Here is a 6,647-nt window from a genome sequence, read left to right on the forward strand (position 1 = left end):
TCACCGTCAACTTTCCCACGCCCGGAAAAGACACGGGTCGACTGCGCAGGCGCAACCCGACCTCCGACGGAGAAAATCCGGGACCCACCTAGCCACGCTTACCGCCCCGCCCCCGACCCGCCTATGTCCCGCCCACTGCCCTCCCACTCCTGGGCCCAGGACATAAAAGCCGCTCCCGGCGGCGCGCGGGGCGAACTTCCTCGGCCCCTCCTCCTACGCGGGACCCAGGAACCTCACCTGAGAACGCCGGAGCGAACTTCCTTGGCCCCTCCTCGTACATGGGACCCGGGAACCTCGTCCGAGAATGCCGGAGTGAACTTCCTCGGCCCCTCCTCGTGCGCGGGACCCAGGAACCTCGCCCGAGAACGCTGGAGTGACTTCGTTGGCCTCCGCCGCTGGAGGCCGGTGAACCTCGCCCCTCCCTCACATTGGCTTGTAATTAAAGTTTTTTGCCTTGCCTACTTGCCTTTTCTCTGGCATTTGCTCTGGGGGTCGCATTAAAGTAAATCAGTGCACAAAGAGATTAATGTGATTTTCATGCCTGACAACACAGTTCTGCAACTGACAAATCAAAGGGTAATTTTGACTTTAAAGGCTATAGCTGCCATAGACAGTGATTCCTCTGTTGGATCTGGGCAAAGTGAACTGAAAATCTTCTGGAAGAGATTCAACATTCTAGATGGCATCAAGAAACACTTGTGATTCACAACATTAACAGGAGTTTGGAGGAAGTTGATTTCAACCCACATGGATGGCTTTGAAGGGCTTAAGATTTCAGTGAAAGAAGTCACTGCAGATGTGGTATAAATAGCAAGATAATTAGAATTAGAATTGAAGCCTGAAGATGTGATTGAACTGCTGCAATCTCATAAAACTTGAATGTGGGTGAGGAGTTACTTCCTATGGATGAACAAAGAAACTGGTTTCTTGAAATGGAAACTACTCCTTGTAATAATGCTGTGAAAATTGTTGAAATGACAACAGTGTTTAGAATATTACATACATTTAGCTGATAAAGCCATGACAGGATTTGACAGGATTGGATACAATTTTTTTTTTTTTTTGAGACAGTGTCTTGCTCTGTCACCAGACTGAAGTGCAGTGGTGTGATCTCCTGATTTACCTTACTATTTGGATGAACTTAGCCAGTTACTTTAATCCTTATGAGCCTCAATTACCTCATCTGTGGAATGGAGCAGTTACTGTGCTCCCTCTCTAGGGTCTTATAAGAATTTAATGTCAATGGGCTGTGAGAGAGCTACGTAAACTCTGAGGCGCATTATTTGATTAAAAGCTATGGCTCATTTGGCTGCCTTAGTTGTAAGAAATAGAAGCTTGCAAAGAAACAGCAATGAGGCCTTACTATCAGGATGCACATAGCAAAAAAGAAAGCTCCCAGCACTTTGGGAGGCTGAGGCGGGCAGATCACCTGAGGTCAGGGGTTCGAGACCAGCCTGACCAACATTGTGAAACCTGTCTCTACTAAAAATACAAAAAATTAGCTGGGCATGGTGGTAGGTGCCTGTAGTCTCAGCTACATTTAAGGCTGAGGCAGGAGAATTGCTTGAACCCGGGAGGTGGAGGTTGCAGTGAGCCGAGATCACATCATTGTACTCCAGGCTGGGCAACAAGAGCAAAACTCTGACAAAAAAAAAAAAAGAAAAAATTATGACTCATTGAAGGCCCACATGATCATTCACAATTTTAGCCATAATCTATTTTAAAATTAAGGTATATACATTGATTTTTAAAGACATAATGGCATTGTTCTGTTATTAGACTACAGCATAGGGTAAACATAACTCCTATATGCACTGGGAAACAAAAAAATTTCTGTGACTCACTTTATTGCGACATTTGCTTTAGTGTGCCATTCTGGAACTGAGCCCACAATCTCCCGGGGTATGCCTGCATATAGTAATAATAATCACATACATACCCTGAAGTGCTGAGGCTGCAGGACAATGGGGCAGATTTCATGATGGGCTTTCAGAATTCATTTTATGTTTGTGGTTTGCTTCACATGACTACACTTATGAATGGAATCTCCATTAGACAAAGGTCTTTGTTTCACTCCCTACTGTGTCTGAACTCTTAGAATGGTGCTCAGTGCACAAAGGGTGACTTGGTGGCTGAATGCATCTTCCCTAGTTTGTTTGTGTGTATGTGTATATATATATATGATAGTAGTTATATGGTGACATGGGAAAGAACATTGGGCAAGGAAGTAGAACTGGATTTGAGCTCCGCTCTGATTTACCTTACTATTTGGGTGAACTTGGCCAGTTACTTTAATCCTTATGGGCCTCAATTACCTCATCTGTGGAATGGAGCAGTTACTGTGCTCCCTGTCTGGAGTCTTGTAAGAATTTGATGTCAATGGGCTGTGAGAGAGCTATGTTAACTCTGAGGTGCATTATTTGATTAAAATAATCATTTGGCTCATTTGGCTGCCTTAGCTGTAAGAAATAGAAGCTTGCAAAGAAACAGCAATGAGGCCTTGCTATCAGGATACACATAGCAAAAAAGGAAGCTAAGACTCCGACTTGTCCTGAGAGCTATGAAAGACTGGAAGTGAGGCACAGTTCAGGGACGGGAAGGTTCTGAGGCTTTTCTACTGACAGGATCATTTTGGCCTCTCAGTTGGAGTTTGCAGGCATACTATTTTAAGGTCATATAACATCTCCTAATATTTGCCTTTACCTTTCCTACTTTTACTGACATCCTTCCTGCCTCCGTTTTCTGCTCCCCTGTGTATTTTTCTCCTCGTCAGGGCTCCTGCTTCTGCATAACTTCAGCTTACTTATAGCCCTTAGGACTTAGGATCTGTCCAGCATGTATTCCAGATCAAATTCCTAAGAGATAATCTGACAGGCTCCATTGATTCCATTTTCTCTTTTTTAGCTGAGCTTTTCCCACCAGGATGCCTCGTGGGTCAGTGTCCACCCTGGTTCAATCACCTGTGGCTAGGGGATAGGTCTGTGGCTTCACCATATGCTGTCTTGGATCACTCACTCTTGGGAAACCAGCCACCATGTTATGAGGACACTCAAGTTGTCTGTGGAGAGATCCATGTGATGAGGAACTGAGGTCTCCTGCCAACAGCCAGAACCAACTTCCCAGTCATGAGTGACATCTTGAAAGTAGATCATCCTGCCCATAGTCAAACCTTCAGTTGGTTTATCCCCAGCTGAGGGTTTTTTTGAAACCTTCATCCTGACTGCAGCCTCATGAGAGACCCTGATCCAGAATTTCCCAGCTAAGCTGTGCCTGAATTCCAGACTCACAGAAACTGTAAGAGATAATAAAAGTTTATTGTTTATTTAGGCCACTAAATTTTACAGGAATTAGTTGTGTGGCAATAGATAACTAATACTGGGTGGGTGTTGAGAAGAATAGACATAACTTGCATGGTCCCTGGTGAAATGTTACAAGATCCTCAAGCAAAGGAAGATTAGTTTCTTAGACACAGAAGGAGGTGCTCCTGCTTTCTATGAAAAAGAGGCTCAGAAAGACAGGGGCTGAGGGTTTTCAGCATCATCTGAGTCCACCCACATATCCTTATTTTATATCCAGGGTCCCACTCTTTCCTAATCAATGCCTTAACATATGATACTGACAATTCAACTTAAGTTGTGATTCAGTAACTCACAATTAGGTTTTGCATTCGGTTTTTGTCAAGATAGTATCTGCAGTTATAAGAAATAATAATTAAAGCTCTCTGGTTCTCTGACCATGACTTCAGGTGAGCATTAAAGCCTTGAATTTGTCATTTTCTTAGTCTCTTCAGTGCAGGTAGATATAGCTGTCCCTCTATACTGTCCTTGAGGTCATTGTCATACCTTTAACAGTCAAGTGCAGCAGCCACTTGGTCTCTAAGGCAATTGCTTCAGTAGGCAATCTATCATGATCAATTGTGGGTGATAATTTGATTAATTATGATGCCACTGCCTACTATGGGTTACTACTACTAACATCCCATTTCTCAAACACTCCACAACTGCATTTAAGGCCAAGTTCATGACAAAAGCAATCCCAGAATGCTATCTGAAGACCATTTTCTGGGATCACTCTTGATATTAAATATTGGATCGGTCAGAGTCAAGTCAGGGAAAAAAGGTTGTATTAGTTTTCTCTAAATTAAATTATCTCTTTCAAAGGGACCTAAAGGCAAAGAGGGAACACAGAGGTATCAAAATGCAGTATCTGCAGAAAGATACAGTACCCTTAGTGCTTGCTATGGTTTAAATGTATGTGTCCTTCCAAAATTCATATGTTGGAACTTAACCCCCAAAGTGATGATACTGAGGTGGGGCCCTTAGGGGATGATTAGGTTAGAGGGTTCCACCCTTATAGATGGGATTAGTGCCCTTATAAAAACGGCTTCAGGGAGAGAGTTCATCCTTTTTTGCCTTTCTGTCCCGTCTGCCACATGAAGGCACAGTGTTTGTCCCCTCCAGAAGACACAGCAACAAGATGCCATCTTGGAAGCAGAGAGTGAGCCCGCACCAGACACCAAATCAACCAGCATCTTGATGTTGGACTTCTCAGTCTCCAGAGCTGTGATAAATAAATTTGTATTATTTCTAAATTACCCAGTCTAAGATATTTTGTTATAGCAGCCTGATTAGACTAAGACAGGGCTTGAGAAACAAAGTTACAAAGATGGGGTTTTTAGAACCTAGATTCTTGGAGAAGGGGCCCTATGGACGTGGGACTGAGAACTCAGAAGGGTATGCTGCCAGCTGGTGCTGTTATATCTTGCTGCTGCAGTGGAGGGCCATCACCAAAGTGATGCCAACAGGACAGAGCAAAACAGAAAAGAGCAAGTTCTTTTTCCCTCCTCCAGCTTTCCAATCTCCCTCAAGTGCCCTCCACATCAGCAGCTTCTAACAGGAAGCCATCTGGCAAAGAGGGAATTCATTTGTAGAGTCTCAGCCCCACGTCACAGAAGGAAGTATAGACGAGTAGGCATGTTGCTGAGAAGCAGTTGTTTAACAACCTTACTAGTGGCCGCTGGAGGCATGGCATCTGAAATCCCTAATCAGGATGCTGATGTACTAGGGTAACTCTACCATAAGAGAATTTTACTTAAGAGTGGGGTTTCCAAACACCGCATGTTCTCATTCATAAGCGGGAGGGCAACAATGAGGACACATGGAACACTGGGAGGGGAACATCACACACCGGGGCCTGTTGCGGGGTGGGGGGCCAGGGGAGAGCTAGCATTAGGAGAAATACCTAATGTAGATGATGGGTTGCTGGGTGCCGCAAGCCACCATGACACGTGTATACCTATGTAACAAACCTGCACGTTCTGCACATGTACCCCAGAACTTGAAGGATAAAAAAAGACTGGCGTTTCCCTAAAACACTGCTTGGAACCCGAGGACAAGAGTATAGGAGGGACTCCAGGCTATTGTGTTTTCTTAAACCGCTCACCGATGGCTTTCTCCACCTTCCTCCTGCTCCCAATGCTGCCTCTGCAGACCATGTAAGCTTAGCTAAGAGGGGGCTAACTCTGCACACACTTAGATCAATGCATACACCAATTAGAGCCCTAAAGAGTATATGGCATGGGACCATCTTTGTACTGTTAAGTAGCCTTGGCAGGCTTTCTTTCTTTTTTTAGCACTTAAACTTCCTTTTCTCATTAGCACAGTCTTCTGGAGGGAGAAGAACTAATTAGAGAACCTGGGTGACTTTGCCTCATACCTCCAACCTTTCCCAAACATCTGCCTTGCCTGCTAGAGACAGCCAGAGCCTGCTGCTAGCCGGCTTTCTCTTTTGAGAAACCATCAAAAACATTTGCAAATAAATGTGATTGCCTTAAAATGCAGGAAAGAAGCACATTTTCCAATGACAAGCCTGGGTGATTGCTCTGGCTTGTTTAATTAATGGAGAGTGCATCTGTTTTCGGAGGCCCTTTTGAATGTGTTTTCTGGAGTTCCTTAATTAGTTACAAAAAGCTGCAGGTGTACTGGCAGGGGAGAACAGTAGAGCTGGGATGTCTTCCAGAAGAGAAAATCTTTTTTAATGTAAATATTTAGTCATATGATGATGAGGTTCATTTTAAAGTTCTCTTCCCTATTTTGTCTGTGTGAAATGGTGTTGGAAGATATATTCGAGCTTCATTTGGATTGTTGACAAAATAAATTGAAATGGAAGAAACTAATTTTCATTATGACAGACACTTATACGCAGTTAGACCATTACCAGAATGACAAGTTATTCTCGTGTTGTCACTGTGAGACTACTGCCTGGCTTTTCAGGCAAAAATGCTTGCAAAGATGATAAGTGGTTGTGTACTAATTCTGAGAATTGAATTGCAATGTTACACAGTGGGACCCAGGGGGGCAATGAGGGAGGTTTTGGCCTCCTGGTAAGTAAAGATTGTCCTGGATGTGTTGGAAAGGTTTACCCTTCTGTAACAGTTTATGAAAAACTGAGATGTTGCCTCTTATGGCAGTAATTACCACCTCTGGATCTGAGATATGATATTACCAATTGAAAGGTGCTCAAGGCTGAGTTTAGAGCCTGTGATGATAGAATGTGTGGGTGTTAGAGGATTAGGACTGTGCACTCTGATCACCTATAGAAGGCTGGGCAAACTGTGGCCCATGGGCTAAATTTGGCCCACAATCTGT

The sequence above is a fragment of the Rhinopithecus bieti genome, unplaced genomic scaffold (genome assembly GCF_001698545.2).
Source record: "Rhinopithecus bieti isolate Rb0 unplaced genomic scaffold, ASM169854v2 scaffold_29349, whole genome shotgun sequence".
In the NCBI taxonomy this organism is placed as follows: Eukaryota; Metazoa; Chordata; class Mammalia; order Primates; family Cercopithecidae; genus Rhinopithecus; species Rhinopithecus bieti.